Source organism: Schistocerca gregaria, chromosome 4, assembly GCF_023897955.1.
Source record: "Schistocerca gregaria isolate iqSchGreg1 chromosome 4, iqSchGreg1.2, whole genome shotgun sequence".
NCBI classification, from domain to species: domain Eukaryota; kingdom Metazoa; phylum Arthropoda; class Insecta; order Orthoptera; family Acrididae; genus Schistocerca; species Schistocerca gregaria.
In genome coordinates, this window is record NC_064923.1 from 524,444,916 (window position 1) to 524,467,898 (window position 22,983).

Consider the following 22,983-nt stretch of genomic DNA (forward strand, 5'->3'; position numbering starts at 1 on the left):
ACCTGCAACCTTATCGGTCGCGCGTTTCCAGACTGTAGCGCCTAGAAACGCTCGGTCACTTCGGCCGGCAAAGAAAAATTGATCATAACACTATGGTAAGAAAATTCAGGAATAAAGAGGTTTATTTAACACTTCTCTTGGTGTGATACCATGAAAACTGTCAGATTATGCAAAATCAGTTATACTTAGTTCCATGGCTGTCAGTAGAATTCACATTTGGCGATAATAAGGATTTGTTGTTATTAATAGTCTGGGATGCTTAACGTGCCGATTGAAAACTCTGAAAAAGTTCGTTGCGATTTTTCAGTTCTTGTGTGACATCACTTTCGCTTCTTTGCTCAAATGTAGTCTCAGTTTTTTGACAGATGTTGCTATTCTTCCGAAAAATCACTGTCATCATGCATCTGCCTTAAGTTCTCAATAATAAATCTGGACACAATTTCCACTAATTTTTCATCTTCTACAAATGTAACTGACACTATATAGCAGACATTGTCAGTCAGTGGTTTGGTAACAGCAGTGTATTGTGAGCTGCAGTCGCGGCTGGACTGCTTGCTCTCTCAGCGGTGTAGCAGCACGGCTGAGGCGTCCCACTTGTCGCTGCAGCCGCAGACTCGACCAACCGCTCTCCATGCTTTACAATGGAGCATTTAGCTGCGTCTGCCGCAAGCCTCAAGGTAATAGCCGCATCTCTCACCCGGAATCAGGCGGCGCTTCCGAGTTCATGCAGTGTATAGGCAAGGCTTCTGTTACGACATACTGCGAAATGCTCCCAAGCATGTTCATTAGGCTCTCGCCACTACTTACTCTGACTACTCCATTTGTCTCATGTCTGCTTACTAGAGGAACGCGGGCGTGATGTACTCCTGCATTTTCACCTCAGAAGATGAACTCATCGTTTGCAATCGTCACTGTAGGCCTGGAGAATGGGTCGGAGGTTTATGCAACGATACAGTTCATCTTCATACTACCCTCGACAGCGGCGATGGACGTCAAGCGTCTGTACGTGATACTGGCTATAAACGTGCCTCTCCATCTGCTTGCGTCCGTGATGAGTGCATTGGTACCTGACAGACTTCCACACTGTTGTACGGACATCAGGAGTCAGACAAACTTTGCAGTCGTCGGTAAACAGAACTTGGCGTCATCTATCCACATTTAATTCCAAGCGGCCCCTTATCATTTTTCTTCGTACACCACTGTGCTGGGAGAGGGGGCTTTCGTAATGGTCTCCTGGAGGCCAAGTTGATCGTTTGAAAGCAGTTGCGTGCTGTCTGTATAGACACTACCCTCCCAGTTGCCTCCAAAATGGCAGCCCGTGGTTGTGTTGTATTCTTTACGGAGTACCTACGAGTAATAATTTGTAAGTAGCAGTCATCAGAAGGTTTTCATCACTGATGCCGGCCTCTAAGAAGATACATCTTGAATTTTTTTGTCTCAAAATAATTCTTCACTTTTCGAGTAACATCGCTGTGGCGCACGTCATTTCGCCAGGCAACTTTCCATGCTGACAGCTCTTCTTTCCTTAAGGGGAGGTTACTATCTTTGGCCCGAGAAAAGCATGTTCTTTGAGAATTTTTTTCTCGGGATATGTTATAGATATCAATGTCAAATTTGGTCAAAATTTTTATTGATAAATCCTCTAAAAACCGGATTTCGATCGCAAATGTCGAAGAGCAAAGGCGGAAGTGCCGTCGGAACGAAACAAAATTTCGATATAGACCTCCACGCGCGGTATGTCACAGGTCAGCCGGCTGGTTTTGAAATCCAAATTGAGTTGACGTTAGCGAAGTATATAAGATTCTTCAGGAGTTGTACCTCGCTTAGGTTATTTGGACCATAGGAAACAAAATGGCTGCCATTTCAAGAAAAGGGTCTTTTCATCATTTTTAGGACTTCGTTGGTCGAGTAAAAATATTTATAGTCGATGGATCGGAATAAAAGTGATACAACTCCTAGACAATTTAGTTAGCTTCGTGGGAAACAAATAATCATGCTAATCGCGGTAAAAAAATCGAGATAAACGCCTTTGAAGTTTTGACTACATATAAATACAACAATATGTAACTTGCGCTGAATCTGCTATTCCGAGTATATAAACTAATCCTTCCGCTTCCTCATAGAGAGCGTTGTGCTCGATCTGGGCCATCCTGTGCTGATTCAGAGCCTCCTGAGTCAGAGCCGCTCGTACGGCCGGTGACTAGCGGTTTTCGGCCGCTTGAATCCGGTGGTCTTCTGAATGCTTGGCGAACTGCTTTGAATAGAGTGCCAGGGTGACGTCCATCGTTGTCATAGTCTTCAAAATTGCTGAATACCCTTCGGTGAAGCTACTCACTGCCAGGAAAGTCGCAATCTCTACAGTCTTCACAACAGAATGCTAATGCTTGTGAGCTAACTTCCAAACATACGCGTTCAAACTCTCATTTTAATTTTGTGTGTTTCCTCCCAAGCAACGGTACAATAACTCGTTCTCCGAAAGAAAAAACTGGTGCTTGACAAAGGCCGATTTCAGACAGGTGCATTTGTTTGTTCAACCGCGAATAACAAACATTTCCGTTCCGTATTCGGAAAAACCTTTTTAGTGGTGGATTTAAAACACTTTTATCGATGCAAAAAATGCAATTAAAAAACGATTTTTTAACCAAACAATAGTAAAACTTCCCTTAAAGTGTCAATGCGTGAATTTCCTAAACTATAGATGACAAACCGAACAGCTTCCACAAGACGTATCGTCCCATTCACGGTTGGAGGCAGACCTATAGTAAAAAGAGTATTGAGGAAGAGATTTGTGATCAAAAATCACAAATCATGAAGATTTTGGAAAATTGTATTTGAGTAGTATACATAACAGTCCCGAAACTTAGTTTACCAGTCTGACTTGAGTTAAGAAACATTAACTGCTATACCATTCACAACATAATGATGAAGTCCTCTGCTAAATAATCAGTCTGAGGTTAAAGTCCAACACTTACTACCATGCTCAGTGGCTTCTTATAAGAGCAACACAATTTCCAAATAAGATTTGGCATTTTTGGTAACAAGCCGGTGACTGGCGCTGTGGCTGTAGAAAAGCTGAATCGTAGACAGGTAACCTGTTAGGTGTGTCTTGCTAGTTGTCTTCAAAAAGTACAACTGCTCGTGGCCGTTTTTCATTCACTGCCTCGTGATCAGAAAGTGGAACCTACAGAAACTTCGGGGTAGTCATGGTAACGTTACATGACAGCGGAGTTACTAAACATGTTTTTGTAAAATTCCTTTACCGGAGAAGATGAAGACCAATTTCTAAAAAAAAAAAAAAATAGATTGTAGAACAGCTACCAATATGGATAATTCGAGAGGACGTGTTGAAAAGTAATGACTTCTAATTTTTTTGTGTGAAAGCTCTTAAAGCTTTTCAAATAAAAAACATTATAAACATTCTCCATCTTAATTCTTCACGTCCATATATTTGCAACCCTCTACTACTAGAGTGCTCCGAATTCTACCGTGTAAAATGGCGATGTATAACGTTTTTGCGTGAGAAACAGCGTGCTGTGATCAAATGTCGAATTCATAGAGTTCGTCCACGCACAGAGCGCCGTCTCCTTCAGCATGACAATTATGTGACATCTGCAACTGTTCGACGTCTTGGGAACACCGTCTTTGCTCATTCTTTATGAAGTCTTAATTTGGCCTCATCCGACTTCCATCTGTTTCCAAAACTTAAAGGAGACCTTCGAGGATTTCACTTTGTTAGTGATGAAGCGCTGCAAGCAGAGGTGAGATTGCGACTTCGTGAACAAAGTCAAACATTCTACTGTGAGGGAACATCTACATCTACATGACTACTCTGCAATTCACATTTAAGTGCTTGGCAGAGGGTTCACCGAACCACAATCATACTGTCTCTCTACCATTCCACTCCCGAACAGCGCGCGGGAAAAACGAATAACTAAATCTTTCTGTTCGAGCTCTGATTTATCTTATTTTATTTTGATAATCATTCCTATCTATGTAGGTTGGGCTCAACAAAATATTTTCGCATTCGGAAGAGAAAGTTGGTGACTGAAATTTCGTAAATAGATCTCGCCGCGTCGAAAAACGTCTTTGCTTTAATGATGTGCATCCCAACTCGCGTATCATCTCTGCCACATTCTCTCCCCTATTACGTGATAATACAAAACGAGCTACCCTTTTTTGCACCCTATCGATGTCCTCCGTCAATCCCACCTGGTAAGGATCCCACACGGCGCAACAATATTCTAACAGAGGACGAACAAGTGTAGTGTAAGCTATCTCTTTAGTGCACTTGCTGCATCTTCTAAGTGTCCTGACAATGAAACGCAACCTTTGGCTCGCCTTCCCCACAATATTATCTATGTGGCCTTTCCAACTGAAGTTGTTCGTAATTTTAACACCCAGGTACTTAGTTGAATTGACAGCTTGAGAATTCGAGTAATCGAATTCTAACGGATTTCTTTTGGAACTCATGTGGATCACCTCACACTTTTCGTTATTTAGCTTCAACTGCCACCTGCCACACCATACAGCAATCTTTTCTAAACCGCTTTGCAACTGATACTGGTCTTCGGATGACCTTACTAGACGGTAAAATACAGCATCATCTGCGAACAACCTAAGAGAACTTCTCAGATTGTCACCCAGGTCATTTATATAGATCAGGAACAGCAGAGGTCCCAGGACGCTTCCCTGGCGAACACCTGATATCACTTCGGTTTTACTCGATGATTTGCTGTCTGTTACTACTAACTGCGACCTTCCTGACAGGAAATCACGAATCCAGTCGCACAACTGAGACGATACCCCATAGGCCCACAGCTTGATTAGAACTCGCTTGTGCGGAACGGTGTCAAAAGCTTTCCGGAAATCCAGAAATACGGAATCAACCTGAGATCCCCTGTCGATAGCGGCCATTACTTCGTGCGAATAAAGAGTTGCACAAGAACGATGTTTTCTGTAACCATGCTGATTACGTATCAATAGGTCGTTCCTTGCGAGGTGATTCATAATGTTTGAATACAGTATATGCTCCAAAACCCTACTGCAAACCGACGTCAATGATACAGGTCTGTAGTTTGATGGATTACGCCTGCTACCCTTCTTAAACACTGGTGCGACCTGCATAATTTTCCAATCTGTAGGTACAGATCTATTGGTGAGCGAGCGGTTGTATATGATTGCTAAGTAGGGAGCTATAGTATCAGCGTAATCTGAAAGGAACCTAATAGGTATACAATCTGGATCTGAAGACTTGCCCGTATCAAGCGATTTGAGTTGCTTCGCAGCACCTAAGGTGTCTACTTCTAAGAAACTCATGCTGGCAGCTGTTCGTGTTTCAAATTCTGGAATATTCCATTCGTCTTCCCTGGTGAAGGAATTTCGGAAACCAGAAGGTCTCTCATTGATAAAAATATATTCATCATCGTGTTGACGACATTGAGATATAAATATGTAGACACGAACAATAATTATGTAAAAAGCTAATAACGCTTGCTTCATTTAAAAAGCCATGAGCGATTTCACGTAAGAAATTCGGAGGCATTGCTTTTCACCACGTCGTCATAGAAGCAGATACAGTCGGTGTAATGAAGCATAAACCACTTACTGAAGCCTTCCTGTGCAAACTAGGTCCTGCTCGGAGTATACTGAGGTAATACCTCCATATTCAGCAATCATAAAGACAGCTCCCTGAACGAAATAACCACACCTCATAACTAGAAAGTTGCGTAGGTCACACCAGTACATAGGAAAGGCAACAGAAAAACAGACCTTGATATTTATGGACGGATGTACAGCACTGCCGTGTCGTTTGATGATAATGGCTTCCTGAATGAAATATCCAGGAAGGGATAACTCTTCATAAGGATGTCGCCATCAGAAAAAGGTATTTGTGATCCAAGCGGACAGAGCATGAAATGTTATGCCACTTAAACGGAGACGTAAATAAATCAACGGAAAGCAAATTAATGTAAGGGGGGAGGGGGGGAAATTTCTAAAAAGGTTTAGTCTTATGTTAAATCAGTAAACCTATCCAGACACTATGTGACCGTAATGACACTGAAACATAGGATGACACAGAAAATACGAAATAAAAAACGTTGCCGAGAGGAAGATCGTGCTGAAATACCTCCTTTAAATAGTCATGCGAATGACAAAGTGATAGATATTGAAACAAGTGGTCAAGTGATAGAAAAGCAGCTGATATCACTAGACAAAAGAAAGGCTACTGGACACGACGGAATACCAATTCCATTTTACACAGAGTATACGAGTAAACTTGTTTTTCTTCTAGCAGCAGCATATCTTTGGTTTCTAGAGGAGGTTTTCGAGAAAGTTAGTCGACCAGCCGCACCAGACTATTGGCTTGTATCCCAGTCGTCGGTCTACTACAGAATTGTGAAACTCGCGTAATATGACATTTCTGAAGACTGAAAATCTCCGGAGTAGGAATCATTATGGGTACCGAAAACTACAATTGTGTGAAACCCAGCTCACTCCGTTCGTCCATGACACCCAGAAAGCAGTAGCAATCATCATGGGTCCCGGAAACTACGATTGTGTCAAACGCATCTCACTCTGTTCGCCCTTGAGATCCAGAGAGCAGTAAATACCGACACGCGGGTAGAAGTCGTGTTCCTCGACTTCCACAAAGCGTTCGATACAGTTTCCCACTGCTGCTTGACGAACAAAATACGAGCGTACGAATTATAAGGCCAACGGTGGGATTGGTTCGAAGACAGAAAGTTGCAGACGCAAAAGTAACTTCTCGCGTACACCGGGGGAGGATAACAGGAACATTTCCTTTCACAGTATACATGAATTACCTAATAGACAACTCGCCGATGCATTTATGCTGTATACGGGGAATTCGCAAACTGTAGTGAAACGCAGGAGGACCTGCAAGTGATCGACGCGTTGTGCAAAGAGCGGCAGTTAAACCTAAACATAAACAAATGTGATGTACTCTATATATATAGACAGAAAGGGACTTCCTTGGATATTACACATTTTCCGAACAATCACTGGAAGACATAACTTCTATAAAATACGAGGGTTGTTCGGAAAGTAAGGAAAGATCGGTCGCGAAATGGAAACAAAAGTGAAAATCAAAACTGTTTTATTTGCACATTTAGCTACACCTTACAGGTACTTCTTTACATACTCGCCGTTCCGACTTAAGCATTTGCCGGAGCGTTATACAAAATTTCCAACACCATTGTCATAGAAGGCAGCCGCCTGTGTTTTCCAATAATTCTATACGCTGGTCTATAGCGCATAGACTGCGCCCAAGTGTCTTCGTATCCAGCGTTTCATGTGAACAGAGATGACACTCACGACGAGGCAATTAGGGCTGTGTTGTGGGTGATCGAACCCTTCCCATCGAAAAGGCTTCGGGAGCGTCTTCACTGCCCCTGTAGAGTGCGGCTGAGAGTTGCCGTGAAGAAGGAAGTGTGTGGCAGTTATGTTAGGTGGGCTGCTTTCATTAAGGCGAAGCCTCTCAGTGGGTCCTCCTACTTGGCGGATTTTCACAGAGGTTTCCATTTCGTGACCGATCGTTCTTCACATTCCGAATAATCCTCGTATCTATTAGTTTGCTTACGTACCAGTTTGAAGTGGAATGACGACATAAAATTAATAGGGCGTAGATGCCAGACTGAGAGTCATTGTAGAATCCTCAGGGAGAAAAGAGAAAAAGCCTTCTTCGACCAATACTTAGATATTGCTCGTCAGTGTGGGATCCGTACCAGAAAGAATTGTTAGAAGAAACAGAGAAGATACAAAGATGAGCAGGACGTCTCGTTACAGGTTCATTTAGTAAGCGCGAAAGTATCAAGAAGACGCTAAGCCAACACTAGTGGCAGATGATGCAACTGAGGCGTTCTGCATCACGATCTTGCTCGCTTTTAAAGTTCTAAGAGCGTGTGTTCTAGAAGAGTCAACCACTATATTGCTTCCTTCTACGTATCGAAAAGACCATGAAGACATTAAGAAGATTCGACCCCAACACGAAGGCTTACCAGCAATAGTTCCTCCTGTGAACCATAAGCGATTAGAACAGGAAAACGAGGACGTGACACTGGCACACAAAGTACCCTCCGCCACACACCGAAAAGTGGGTAGCGGGCTGTAGGCCTTAAAAGGAGAAGCTGCTAATGCAATATGAATGAGTGCACTGCTTGGTACACTTTTATCATAGACGATATACCTTTTACTGTTTAACAGTAATGAATTCTTGGATTTTATTATTTGACGAATTTGATTTTATTGCCTACTAGGATGTATTATTTCTGAGCCTGATGAGAGTCTATGGACCGAAACTAGTTGTTCAATAACGAAATTTCATGCGCAACTCTTTGCGGTGTGTCATGTAGTTCTTCAGAACTGTTATCTAATTTGCATACATAAACCGCAAGCCACCATATGCTGCATGGTGGAGGGTACCCTGAACCACTACTAGTTATGTGCTTTTTTTGTACCACTCGCAAACAGGGCAAGGGGAAAAACGAGTAACTATATGCCTCCTCACGAGTCCTCATTACTAGTGTCTTATCTTCGTGGTCCTTAAGAGAAATTACGTTGGCGGCAGTAGAGTCGTTTTGCAGTCAGCCTCAAATTTCGGTTCTCTGAATTTTGTCAATAATGCTCCGCGAAATGAACGCCACCTAACACTTAACGATTCACATCTGAGTTCCCGAAGCATCTCCGTTACACTTGGGTGATGTTCGAACCTACCGGCAACAAATCCAGCTGCCCGCCTCTGAACTGCTTCAAAGTTCTCTTTTAATCTCTCCTGGTGCGGACCCCAAACAGTCGGACAGTACACAATAATGGATCGCATTAGTGTCCTACACGCAGTCCCCTTTACGGATGAACCACAGAAGTCCACAATTCTCCGAATAAACCAAACTTCGCCATTTTCCTTCTGTAATGCAATCCTTACGTGCTCATTTCTTTCATACTGCTATGGAACGTTACGTCTCGATATTTAATCAACATGATTGTGTCAAACAGCACACTACAAACGCTGTACTCGAATGTTATCTGCTTGTTTCTCCTATTGATGCGCATGAACTTACATTTTTTCTACAATTAGAGGTAGTTGCCATTCTTCATACTAACTAGACATTTTGTCAAAGTCGTCTTGTATCCTCCTACAGTTCCTCAACTACGACACATTCCCGTAAACCACAGAATCATCAGCAAACAGCAGCCAGATCATTTGCTGCGGTCCTATCATACTTCCATGGGACACTCGTGGCCACATCCTTGTCTCTGATGAACACTCGCCTCATACTGGGATCTGTTACTTAAGAAGTCTTCGAGCCACCGACATATATGGCAACCTATTCTGTATACTTGTACCTGCGTTGACAGTATGGAGTATGACACCTTATCAAACGCTTTATGGAAATCTGTTACCCATCACCCATAGTTAGCTGGATTTCATGTGAGAAAAGGGCAAGCTGAGATTTGCCGAGCGTTGCTTTCTAAAACTTTGCTGATTTGGGGACTGAAGCTTATTCTTCTCAACTAAATTTATTACATTCGAACTGAGAATATGTTCAAGGATCCTGCAACAGACCGAAGTTAACGATATTGGTCTGTAGTTTTGCGAGTCCGTTCTTTTACCCTTCTTACATACAGGTGTCACCTGCGTTTTTTTTCCCAATCACTCTGGAGTTTTCTCTGGCCGAGAGATTCGCAATAAAGGGAGTATGACACCGTAAGATACCAAAACTTCAAAGTACTCTTTGTAAAACCGTACTGCTTACTTAACATCAAATCTTTCAGCTGTTTCCTTACTAACTGTCCATACGGGCATTTGTGCTGGATGATTACATAATTTTAAAAAAAAGGATGTTATGCGGTGAGTGAGAGTATCGTGTCTTTTATTCCCTAGCCGGGGAAAGATATGTCTTGATTTTTGTTACGACTTTGTCAGAATTACTTTACTATGGTACTGTGGAGGGCGATCGTAAGTGGATGTGTTGACTGTTTCATTCGATGCTGTTGTTGTGATGGCTAGCCAGTTTCCAATGTACCTACTATTCGTTATATTAGCTTAAATAACGTTTTATTGTGATGTTTCTTTGGTCGTTTCCTTTCTGAGATTGCCTTTTGAATTTAAAGTTTTCTTGTAGTTTTTGAAGATTATTTATTGAAATTAGGCAAAGAAATAAAAAAACAGATGTAAAAGATTTGAACACAATGAAATGAGAGAGATGACCACAGAATATAAAACTCTCGATACTATTAGAGAAAAAATTGCGCGGAGAAAACAAGATCATGACCAAGGAAGACAAGGAGAGTATCGCAAACAAAGAACAGTATAATGACAAAGCTTAATAATTTTTTACACAAAATAAAATAAAAATAACCAGTCAGACCCAATAAAAAGACCCAACTCAAAAATGAAAAATGTGCTGAAGACTGTAGAAAATTCACTTGTTGACAGGCGAAACAGTCAAATGACACATTTGAAACTTAATACTCCAAAATTGTGGAAGAACGAAAAAATTTATAAAGTAAACACATCAATAATACGAGGTGTAAATTACACAAATGGACCCAAACACATCCTTGCCAGATGTATGTTAAAAGTCTAGCACAACTGTACAAAACACAAAATGAAAGAACAATGAAAAACACACAGGAACTAATAAACCAGATTAAGGACATATACATTCCATATACAGCTATATTGATTTCAAATAATGTATCTGATATACTGGTGGAGATACATGGATGACATTGTATTCTTGATGGATGAGAAGAAAGCAAGACATAATTACTAAAAACAAAGATAAACAAGGTACACCAAAATATAAAGATCAATTTAGTGAAACAACAAGCAGGGCAAATAACATTCTAGTTACATCTACGACAAAGAACAATAACAAACACTTATTTAATGTTTACAGGGAAAACATCACTACAGACACAACACTACACAAATCATCAAATGACGCACAATGCCAAATCCTAGCAGCTCACAAATACATACTCCTCAGATTAAACACAGCGCCACTATAGAAACACAACTACAATAAAAACCTAGACGTAATGAAACAAACTGCAAAAAACAATGGGTACAAAGACTCTCTTATAATGAAATTAAATAAGAAAATCCAGAGTCATAAAAACAAAACAAACTAAACAATTAAATCAAAACACCACATAAATCGAGGCACTCTCAACGTTCACCGCAAAGACACACTTACATTAATAATAACACTACTGCACAACAATAACACAGCACTAAATTTAGACAGTGGAGCCTGTACACGTTCCCATATGGAAACAGGCTGTTATCCAGAACTAGTAACCATATTAAAAAACAACAAGGCAAGAGGTTAGGGATTGGGGGAAGGTCGGCATTGGGGTATTACTCCATGTTCACAACGATAAGATAAAAGGAGAACCGCTTGTAAATGGAAACACATACTAAACACCAAAATAAACACAGAGAGCATTATATTATACAAAGTCCTTATATAATTCACCTGTATACACTACGATCTAAGATACATATTTATGACAGATCCTGCTGCTGTTGATGCTTAGTAAGTATTTAAGGAGGACAAACAGCTGAGTTAATCAATGTCTTTTACAACCCTAAGAACGAAAGCACGGTAAATTCAGTTTAACTGCACGTGGAGCAAATTCAGTGTGCTAGTGTAAGAAAGTGTTTTGAGTTTGTATCTGAAAAGTAACACGGGAAGCAGCCCAGTATGCACCTGTTGGGATGTGGGGAATGGCCTGAAACCAAGATCCAGACCTACCAACACACTAACCCCTCATTATTCATTTTCTGGGCAGATTCGATATGGGGCTGGCATTCCTCTCCATCACAGAAGCAGTCACAGTAACACGTTCAGCAGTTGAGGTGAGTGTTTATATGGAGCAAAAACTTGTAGCATTATGGTTGTCTAGGACATGAATCCAGAGTTCATGAATTATGCACTAAAAGACAATGAAAAATGGGAACAACTGTAATGCAGAAAAGTTATTACATTATATTCTTATGTACTTTAAGAATCAGATTACCTTCGCAAAACTCATAGATTATTAATAAAAAACTATGTTTAAAATTCTACATCATAATGAATTAAAACTATTAACTAATATAGATAAAGAAAAAAATAAAGAAAATGAAATGGAAGTCACCGTCCATGCAATAAATTACACGAACTCATAAATCATTTTTCAAGAAAATATGAAAATCTAGCTCATTAATGGATCTCCATTAACTGATTGTACATAAGTCCCATATCATTAAAATCTTTTGAGGAATAAATATAGTAGCAAATCTGATGTCTATTTCTTGAGTACATACTCTTGTAAAGGAAGTTTAGTAATCGAATCATAATAAATTTATTTTAGAGTAACACAGTTTCAGGGAATATACACTCCTGGAAATTGAAATAAGGACACCGTGAATTCATTGTCCCAGGAAGGGGAAACTTTATTGACACATTCCTGGGGTCAGATACATCACATGATCACACTGACAGAACCACAGGCACATAGACACAGGCAACAGAGCATGCACAATGTCGGCACTAGTCCAGTGTATATCTACCTTTCGCAGCAATGCAGGCTGCTATTCTCCCATGGAGACGATCGTAGAGATTCTGGATGTAGTCCTGTGGAACGGCTTGCCATGCCATTTCCACCTGGCGCCTCAGTTGGACCAGCGTTCGTGCTGGACGTGCAGACCGCGTGAGACGACGCTTCATCCAGTCCCAAACATACTCAATGGGGGACAGATCCGGAGATCTTGCTGGCCAGGGTAGTTGACTTACACCTCGTAGAGCACGTTGGGAGGCACGGGATACATGCGGACGTGCATTGTCCTGTTGGAACAGCAAGTTACCTTGCTGGTCTAGGAATGGTTGAACGATGGGTTCGATGACGATTTGGATGTACCGTGCACTATTCAGTGTCCCCTCGACGATCACCAGAGGTGTACGGCCAGTGTAGGAGATCGCTCCCCACACCATGATGCCGGGTGTTGGCCCTGTGTGCCTCGGTCGTATGCAGTCCTGATTGTGGCGCTCACCTGCACGGCGCCAAACACGCATACGACTATCATTGGCACCAAGGCAGAAGCGACTCTCATCGCTGAAGACGACACGTCTCCATTCGTCCCTTCACTCACGCCTGTCGCGACACCACTGGAGGCGGGCTGCACGATGTTGGGGCGTGAGCGGAAGACGGCCTAACGGTGTGCGGGACCGTAGCCCAGCTTCATGGAGACGGTTGCGAATGGTCCTCGCCGATACCCCAGGAGGAACAGTGTCCCTAATTTGCTGGGAAGTGGCGGTGCGGTCCCCTGCGGCAGTGCGTAGGATCCTACAGTCTTGGCGTGCATCCGTGCGTCGCTGCGGTCCGGTCCCAGGTCGACGGGCACGTGTACCTTCCGCCGACCACTGGCGACAACATCGATGTACTGTGGAGACCTCACGCCCCACGTGTTGAGCAATTCGGCGGTACGTCCACCCGGCCTCCCGCATGCCCACTATACGCCCTCGCTCAAAGTCCGTCAGCTGCACATACGGTTCACGTCCACGCTGTCGCGGCATGCTACCAGTGTTAAAGACTGCGATGGAGCTCCGTATGCCACGGCAAACTGGCTGACACTGACGGCAGCGGTGCACAAATGCTGCGCAGCTAGCGCCATTCGACGGCCAACACCGCGGTTCCTGGTGTGTACGCTGTGCCGTGCGTGTGATCATTGCTTGTACAGCCCTCTCGCAGTGTCCGGAGCAAGTATGGTGGGTCTGACACACCGGTTTCAATGTGTTCTTTTTTCCATTTCCAGGAGTGTATGTTAAAACACATCAATTTATGAGGCAGCGCTTCAGAGAATACATGAGTACATTCATAGTTTAGTAATACCTTAATCAGTTTCCTAAATACATAAGAAAATAGGGGGCAGGTGGCAGATGAGAGGTGGTAAGGGGGGTGAAAAGGCGAAACAGCACTGCTGTCATTACTGGAAATGAAAATAATTAGTCCACATGTACAGAAGTAAACCAAAAACCAGCATAACAACAACACAAAATAGACTGACCCAGGGCAAAGTTCAAAGGTACTTCAGCTAAACAGAGTGTGACCTAAGAAAGATATTTATAATTCAAGTCGACTGAAACTTATCACAGTACGGTTGTCTAAAACAAAAATAACGCTTTATGAATCCTTATGTATTACGATAGTGTAATGATAAAGCTAAAAGAACAAAAACAGGAATACTATATTCTTGTGAACCTTCATATAAGATTCAGAATAGTCTAAGGTAATGTAATAGCATGATGTACAACACTGTAAGTGGAGATAGCCCATTATCAGTTGTATCTGCCACAAGTTATCCAGCAACACATAAATTCGTAATCATAGAAAAATACCTTACTGGAGCAAGCAAAGTATAAGTACAGAGAAGTAATTGGGGCGACGCTGGATAGGGAGGGGGAGGGGAATAACTTAGCAGAAATATAATAAAGGTTATAGGATATCAAAAGGCAAACCTACTTTTTTAATATTTCTCATGGCCACACATGAGAGTCATATGACACACGATATTCACAATTAATGTTAAACAATTTTAGAGGATTGTAGAGGGGTCATAGTTGATCAAGTTTTACATAGGAAACCTTGACCGGAAACGTCGGCCAACGACGCAACGCAGTGTCAAAGTTATAAGTGCTGGCGCCAATAAATATACGTATACACTGGATGACTCCTTGATGATGTTACAAACTGTCAAGGATGTTGGAGAAGCATAAATGTTCCTATCTGAGGTAAGGATCCGTCTCCTTGAGATCAACGTTTCTGTAGTTATAAGAGTAAACCGTTCTGAAACATTTGACAGTGGGATACATGTACCGGTACTGTTGTTGCTAAGATTGTAGGATAGTCAACTTTCAGAGGTGGTAGTATGGACCAAAAAAGAAAACATGTCTACTAAACATTAGCTATAAAACGCATGCATTAAGAGCTGTGATCACTTGTTCAATAGGGGAGATGTGTCTAACACAAGCCCATAGCTCCTCAGGTAAGCAGTTTTAGCCCATGGTAATTAGACAGTTTCTCTTGTCTTGGTCAATATTACCACCTCTTAAAGTAACCTACCCTACAATCTTAGCAACAACAGTGCCAGTACATCTATTCCACTGTCAGAGGTTCCAGAAAGGTTTTCGTTTGCAATTTTCGACTCATTCGTTTCCGGTACAGGTACCCTTACCTCTGACTGATATATTTATCCTTCTCCGTGATCATTGAAAGTTTGTACTATCATCAGGGAATCACTCTGTATATACATGCATTTACATGTGGCGATGCCTTTAACTCTGACGCTCTGTGACGGCGTTGGATGACGTTTCCGGAATGGGTTCCTATGCATAACTTGATCTACTAAGTCCTCTCTAAAACCTCTAAAAGTATGTAAAATGAATTGTGAAACCAAAAAAAGAAAAGAAAAAGGAAAAATCTCCTCCCTAACAGGCCATGAAGGCCCAAAGGTACCGACAGGACGCCGTGTCATCCTCAGCTCATACGTGCCACTAGATGCAGATATGGAGGGGCATGTGGTCAGTGCACCGCTCTCCTGGCCGATAGTTCTCAGTCAAGTAGGTCCTCAGTTTGCCTCACAAGGGCTGAGTGCATCCCACATTGCCAACAGCGCTCGGCAGAACGGATCGTCACCCATCCAAGTTTTAGCCCAGCCCGACATCGCTTAACTGCCGTGGTCTCCCGGGAACCGGTGTCACCACTGCGGCAGGTCCGTTGGCTGAATTGTGACACACAATGGATATAAAGCGCGATCAAGAAGTTGTCGTTCGAGGGCATTACAACGTAGCACGACTCAAATGCGGGTGTACAAGCACCAACATGTAGCCAAGGGATTAATGTGGTATTCGTGGCTTTTTGACATGTGTGCGGTAAATGTGGAAATGTGAACTATGGTGACGTTATTGCCACATAGGATCAAAATAAAACAAACGTACTGTTGATCTTCTTTTATTTGCGAAAGAAAAAACACTGGTAGACATCCATCAGATAATGAAGAATGAGTACGGTTCTGCACGTCTATGGAAAACCTCCATTGTTGAATGGTGCATCAAAATTCGTGGTGGTCGCGTTAAACACAAGGTGCTAATCGACCTCAGAGTTAAACAGAAGTTACCCCAACTGGGAGACACCCATGCACTTGCTGTATAGTCCTAATCTCTCCTAATGCGATTATCACATCTTCAGGCCCTTAAAAAAGCCATTGGAGATTCGATGATTTCTGTCGGACGAGGCTGTAGAGCAAGCAGGTTACGAACGTCTTCACACAGCAAGACACAGCATTGTTTTAACAAGTGCCTTTCTTCAACTTCTTGTATCAGTGGAATGATTGCCTCAGTGCTCATGTTGATTTACCTGATTCACAAACCGATTCGGCACTGTCCTTCCTATGCATGGGATAACTTTTGATCACCCCTTATACTTTTGAAAACATCAATAAACTTATTGAGATAGATTTTCTTACTTAGGTCTGTGATCGTGAATTATTCTTTCTGGACCCTGTAACCATATTATCATAAATCTCTGTCTCCTCTAAATGACTCATACTCACACGCCTATCTCATTTGTGTAGCAATTCCATTTGGTCAGAAATATTCCCAAGGATGTGCTTGTGTGTTTTCAGATGTGTGCCTCAAGTGGATGTATTTTCTATGGTATGAATGTTTTGTTAATCTTTTCCTTAATTTCCTCCCTGTCTCACCAATATTACTTTCTGTTATACTGTAGACACATGATCCTACCAATTTCAAAAAAAAAAAAAATGGTTCAAATGGCTCTGAGCACTATGGGACTTAACAGCTGAGGTCATCAGTCCCCTAGAACTTAAAACTACTTAAAGCTAACCAACCTAAGGACATCACACACATCCATGCCCGAGGCAGGATTCGAACCTGCGACCGTAGCGGTCGCGCGGTTCCAGACTGAAGAATCTAGAACCGCTCGACCACACCGGCCGGCTGCTTATTTCAAAGTGATAATAAATAGGCATATGTTCAGTATTGTGTTGTAGTTTTTCCCCAAGCTGTTGTCAGCCTGAAACGACACTAAATAATATCACTTTTCTTAGACAGCTGTTTAATCTTATCTTAAATGTCCCCACAATATGGAAGGATAGCATACTTCGTTTTCGTCTCTCATTTACTTCAAATTTGTTTCATATTTATCTGTCTCCTCTTTGGATTTCATCTTTTTTTTTTTTTTTTTTTTTCTGCATCATTTGTCCACAATTTGCTGGCTATACCTGTGGTGTCGATAGCTACGATGCCAAAGCGTAGGTGCAAGTTCTTGGCTTGGCACTATGACAGACACCGACGACATCGTCCTCTAGCAGGCGCTGGGAACTCTACGAGCTCCATTCCAGATTCTACCAATTTGATCAAGAGAAGACGGCCGGGACACTTCGCTTCAGTTTTGCTTTATGTAGAGACTTTGCACTACTTACGTCGGGTCTAAGACTTCGCACCTACGTATTCCTCAGTGAAAGTCTCTATATGAAGCGAAACTGAACCGAAGTGTCCTGGCCGTCTTCTCATGATCAAATGGGTAGAATCTAGAGCGGAGCTGGTAGAGCTCCACAGCGCCGGCTAGAGGACGCTATCGTCGGTGTCTGTTGTAGTGCCAACCCAAGAACTTGCACCTACGCCGCGGCATCATAGCTATCGATACCGTAATACCCATTTCTGTCTCAAGAATTCAAGTACAGCTTCACTTGCAGTCTGATAATCCAGTCTAACTTGGAGGGGTAGAAGTCATGCTTGTACATGGTTGGGTAACTGCTGTCATTATTTATAACTGTACTAATAGATTCCAATTCCCTGGAAATATTCAACTGATGCTTGCCATAATATATTTCTATTCCTAGATCACGAAAATTCATCCCACTATCGTCTTCAATTTCAGTTACATATTTCAAAGATGGATATACATCATCAAATAACTCAACAAGTTGTGGACATCATTAATGTCACCATGTATTAAAATGCTAGTGCCGTCTACATACCTTCAACAATAAATTATTTTCAATGACCTCAGAGTTATTACATTGTATTGTGTGTTCAATGTTCAGTGCTATCCAAGAAGATAGTAGCAGGGTTGTCTAGCAGACAGCATTGTATGGCAAGGCGGTAAGGTTGCTTGTAATACTCTCCACTTAAGGCGAAGTAATTATGGCCCAGGCACACACTTAGCGCCATGATTTATAAGACATTTACTTTCTGCAGTTGCATAAGGGTTTTTCTAATCAGCTCAATAGATTCATCAGCTGGTTCATTTGTATACAAATTTAGCATATCAAAGGGGCATAAAATAGTATTATCTGGGAAATGGATATCTGCTAACTCACTGGTATTTTTAATTATACATTTTTCCTGGATAACGTAGTTCTTCTTAATTTCTTACGTTTGTGGCAAAGTAGATAGCCTGTGCTACCAATGTAGTTCACAGTTTACTTGAAATGTATGCCATTTATATGGATTTTTGATTGGATCCTGAGCTTGGACGATTGTGGGTTCATCAAAGGACAACTAGTATTTGAGCTTGAGTGAATATAAATTTTATGTCATTTATTTTTCTTTTAAGTTTTTTTGAATGTATCTCTAGGGACATAAATTGCATCTAGAATTTCAGTCTAATTAAGATAACTCTGGTTATACGTAATGGCCAAGAAATGCCTTTATCTGACTCTGGGACTGAAGCTTGCCCCCAACAAGTTTACTATTAATGCTTTCTACAATATGATACTTGCAAGTATTAAATTTGTGTCTCTTGTTCTCTTGCATAAGCTGCATCAAGAATTTCCCTATCTTATATTTATATTATCATAAATTTTCTGTGCCAGTGAACTCTCAGTTTAAGTATTGTTGCTGTTTACTCTGGGACATAAACAGCATTTCATACCGTTTTGTAATATTCTAACCTCTTTGTTGGAAAAAACTACACTCCTGGAAATTGAAATAAGAACACCGTGAATTCATTGTCCCAGGAAGGGGAAACATGATTGACACATTCTTGGGGTCAGATACATCACATGATCACACTGACAGAACCACAGGCACATAGACACAGGCAACAGAGCATGCACAATGTCGGCACTAGTACAGTGTATATCCACCTTTCGCAGCAATGCAGGCTGCTATTCTCCCATGGAGACGGTCGTAGAGACGCTGAATGTAGTCCTGTGGAACGGCTTGCCATGCCATTTCCACCTGGCGCCTCAGTTGGACCAGCGTTCGTGCTGGACGTGCACACCGCGTGAGACGACGCTTCATCCAGTCCCAAACATGCTCAATGGGGGACAGATCCGGAAACCTTGCTGGCCAGGGTAGTTGACTTACACCTTCTAGAGCACGTTGGGTGGCACGGGATTCATATGGACGTGCACTGTCCTGTTGGAACAGCAAGTTCCCTTGCCGGTCTAGGAATGGTAGAACGATGGGTTCGATGACGGTTTGGATGTACCGTGCACTATTCAGTGTCCCCTCGACGATCACCACAGGCGTACGGCCAGTGTAGGCGATCGCTCCCCACACCATGATGCCGGGTGTTGGCCCTGTGTGCCTCTGCCGTATGCAGTCCTGCTTGTGGCACTCACCTGCACGGCGCCAAACACGCATACGACCATCATTGGCACCAAGGCAGAAGCGACTCTCATCGCTGAAGACGACACGTCTCCATTCGTCCCTCCATTCACGCCTGTCGCCACTGGAAGCGGGCTGCACGATGTTGGGGCGTGAGCGGAAGACGGCCTAACGGTGTGCGGGACCGTAGCCCAGCTTCATGGAGACGGTTGCGAATGGTCCTCGCCGATACCCCAGGAGCAACAGTGTCCCTAATTTGCTGGGAAGTGGCGGTGCGGTCCCCTACGGCACTGCGTACGATCCTACGTTCTTGGCGTGCATCCGTGCGTCGCTGCGGTCCGGTCCCAGGTCGACGGGCACGTGCACCTTCCGCCGACCACTGGGGACAACATCGATGTACTGTGGAGACCTCACGCCCCACGTGAGGAGCAATTTGGCGGTACGTCCACCCGGCTCCCACATGCCCATTATACGCCCTCGCTCAAAGTCCGTCAACTGCACATACGGTTCACGTCCACGCTGTCGCGGCATGCTACCAGTGTTAAAGACTGCGATGGAGCTCCGTATGCCACGGCAAACTGGCTGACACTGACGGCGGCGGTGCACAAATGCTGCGCAGCTAGCGCCATTCGAAGGCCAACACCGCGGTTCCTGGTGTGTCGGCTGTGCCGTGCGTGTGATCATTGCTTGTACAGCCCTCTCGCAGTGTCCGGAGCAAGTATGGTGGGTCTGACACACCGGTGTCAATGTGTTCTTTTTTCCATTTCCAGGAGTGTATATCCATCAACTTCATCACTCTACCATAAAACTTAATATCTGATACGTGATTTTAAGTATGGGAGCACTGCTGTAAAATCTAATTGTCTATCTTTTTATTATGTCTCACACTGAGGGATTGTTTCTGCTAGTCAACAAAACAACTATTTCATACACAAATTCAATATTTGCCCATTTAACATTTTCACTAAAAATAAGTGAGCTATAGACAGGCTTTTATTAAGAGCAGCTTCCCGTCTACACTTCACTTCTAGCACAGATTTTAGAAATTTCTTATCAAAGTACTCCTTTAGTCTGTTGAAAACTTCGTTCCTTAACTTGATTTTCACTTGGGTGAATATTGAAACAATATTTTACGGAATACATCTATTGAGAAACATGATTGCAGCTCCAAACTTCACTTACTTCAGTTATGTGCATTGTGTAACTAAACTTGCATGTTGTGTTGTGATTGCCTGTAAGAGCGTGGTACATACCTCATAAAATACATGACACAATATTGCCTTTTAATACTTGCTTATTACTACCGTTTCGGTCATTGACCATACTCTAGACAACTGTACAATGACAAAACAGAAGAAAACGCTGTGTACCACCAAACGAGGATGCAAGACCCTATGAAGTTAAACAGTCAATTCCCAATATTTACCAAATTTTCATACAACTGGTGACATACGAAAAACAACTCAATCAGTCAAAACATGTAAGGAAATGATCAGTTTCCAGTATAATAAGAGATTTTATAGCTCAGACAGAAAGATTTGTATTCGTTTTTCCCGAGCGCTATTCGAGAGTGGAACGGAAGAGAAATACTTGAAGGTAGTTTGATGAAGCCTCCGCCAGACATGTACACTCATGCTCATAAATTAAGACTAATGCTGCCACATAGTGAAACAACGCTCTGGTGGGCGGTTTGAGGGTATAGATCACCTTAGAGTATGACCATGCGGTGCATTTGACCTGCGGCCGTCGCACGGTAGCGCTGGCAGCAATCCATATACGATGAGGTGTGTTTCTGCATGTCAGAGTATGGTCCAGCGAGTAAGTGTGCAGACGTTTTCAGACATGCTAATGGTGAATGTGCGTTGAAAATAGCTCAAAGAACACATATTGATGACGTTATGAGGGGTAGTATACTAGGGTGATTGGAGGATGGGCAGACACAGCAGGTCGTAGCACAGGCCCTCCGTGTGCCACAAAGTGTGATCTCAAGATTATGGGAACGATTCCAGCAGGTAGGAAACGTGTCCAGGCGCTACAGTACGTGACGTCCACAGTGTACAACATCACAAGAAGACCGATATCTCACCATCAGTGCCCGCAGACGGCCACGGGGAACTGCAGGTAGCCTTGTTCGGGCCCTTACCGCAGTTGCTGGAACCGTTGTCTCCAGACACACTGTCCACAGACTACTGAACAGACATAGTTTATTCGTCCGGAGACTTGCAAGGTGCATTCCACTGACTCCGGTCACAGGAGAGCCCGTAAAGCCCGGTTAAAAGTACACAGTACATGGTCATTGGAACATTGGTCCCAGGTTATGTACACGGACGAGCCAAGGTAAAGTCTGAACAGAAATTCTCGCCGGGTTTTCATCTGGTGTGAACCAGGAACCACATACCAATCCCTCAATGTACTTGAAAGGGACATGTATGAAGGTCGTGGTTTGTTGGTGTGGGGTGGGATTATGATTGGTGCACATACACCCCTGCATGTCTTTGACAGAGGAACTGTAACAGGCCAAGTGTATCAGTACGTCATTTTGCACCAGTGTGTCCGGCTTTTCAGAGGTGCATTGGGTCCCACCTTCCTCCTGAGCTTCCATCGTGAAGGGGTACCTTGAAACAGAAGATATCAGGCGAATGGAGTGACCTTGTTCTACAGACCTAAACCCCATCGAACACGTCTGGGATGCTCTCGGTCGACGTCTTCAAACCCCTACGACACTTCAGTACCTCCGACAGGCACTGGTGCAAGAATGGGATATCCCAGCAGCTGCTCAACCACCTGATCCACAGTATGCCAACCCTTTTTGCGGTCTGTGTACGTATGCATGGTAATCATATCCCATATTAACGTCGGGGTACACGCGCAAGAAACAGTAGCGTTTTGTAGCACATGTGTTTCGTCACGGTTTCCTCAACTTATCACCAATACCGTGGACTTACAGATCTGTATCGTGTGTGCTCCCTATGTGCCTACGCTATTAGAGCCAGTTTTGAGTAATGCCACGTTGTGTGGCACTACATACTTCAATAATACTTAATTTATGAGCATGAGTGTAGGTGTGAACTGCAGAGTCAGGCAGATAGATGTAAATGTATTAAATTACAACCAATATTCACGATTACTCGCTTCCTACTTCATTCATAAATGTTTTTTTGCACATAATGGCTCGATATTTAGATCATTGCGCTTCACTGAGCCTGGATGTAAAGCATCTTCTTTTTCATGTTGCATAGTCGCACATACATCTCATGTACTTTGTTTTGATGTTGCGAGACGCTGACGTCTTTTGTTTCGTTCCCTGTGGCTGCTGTTGCTTTGTGTGTCCTGACTG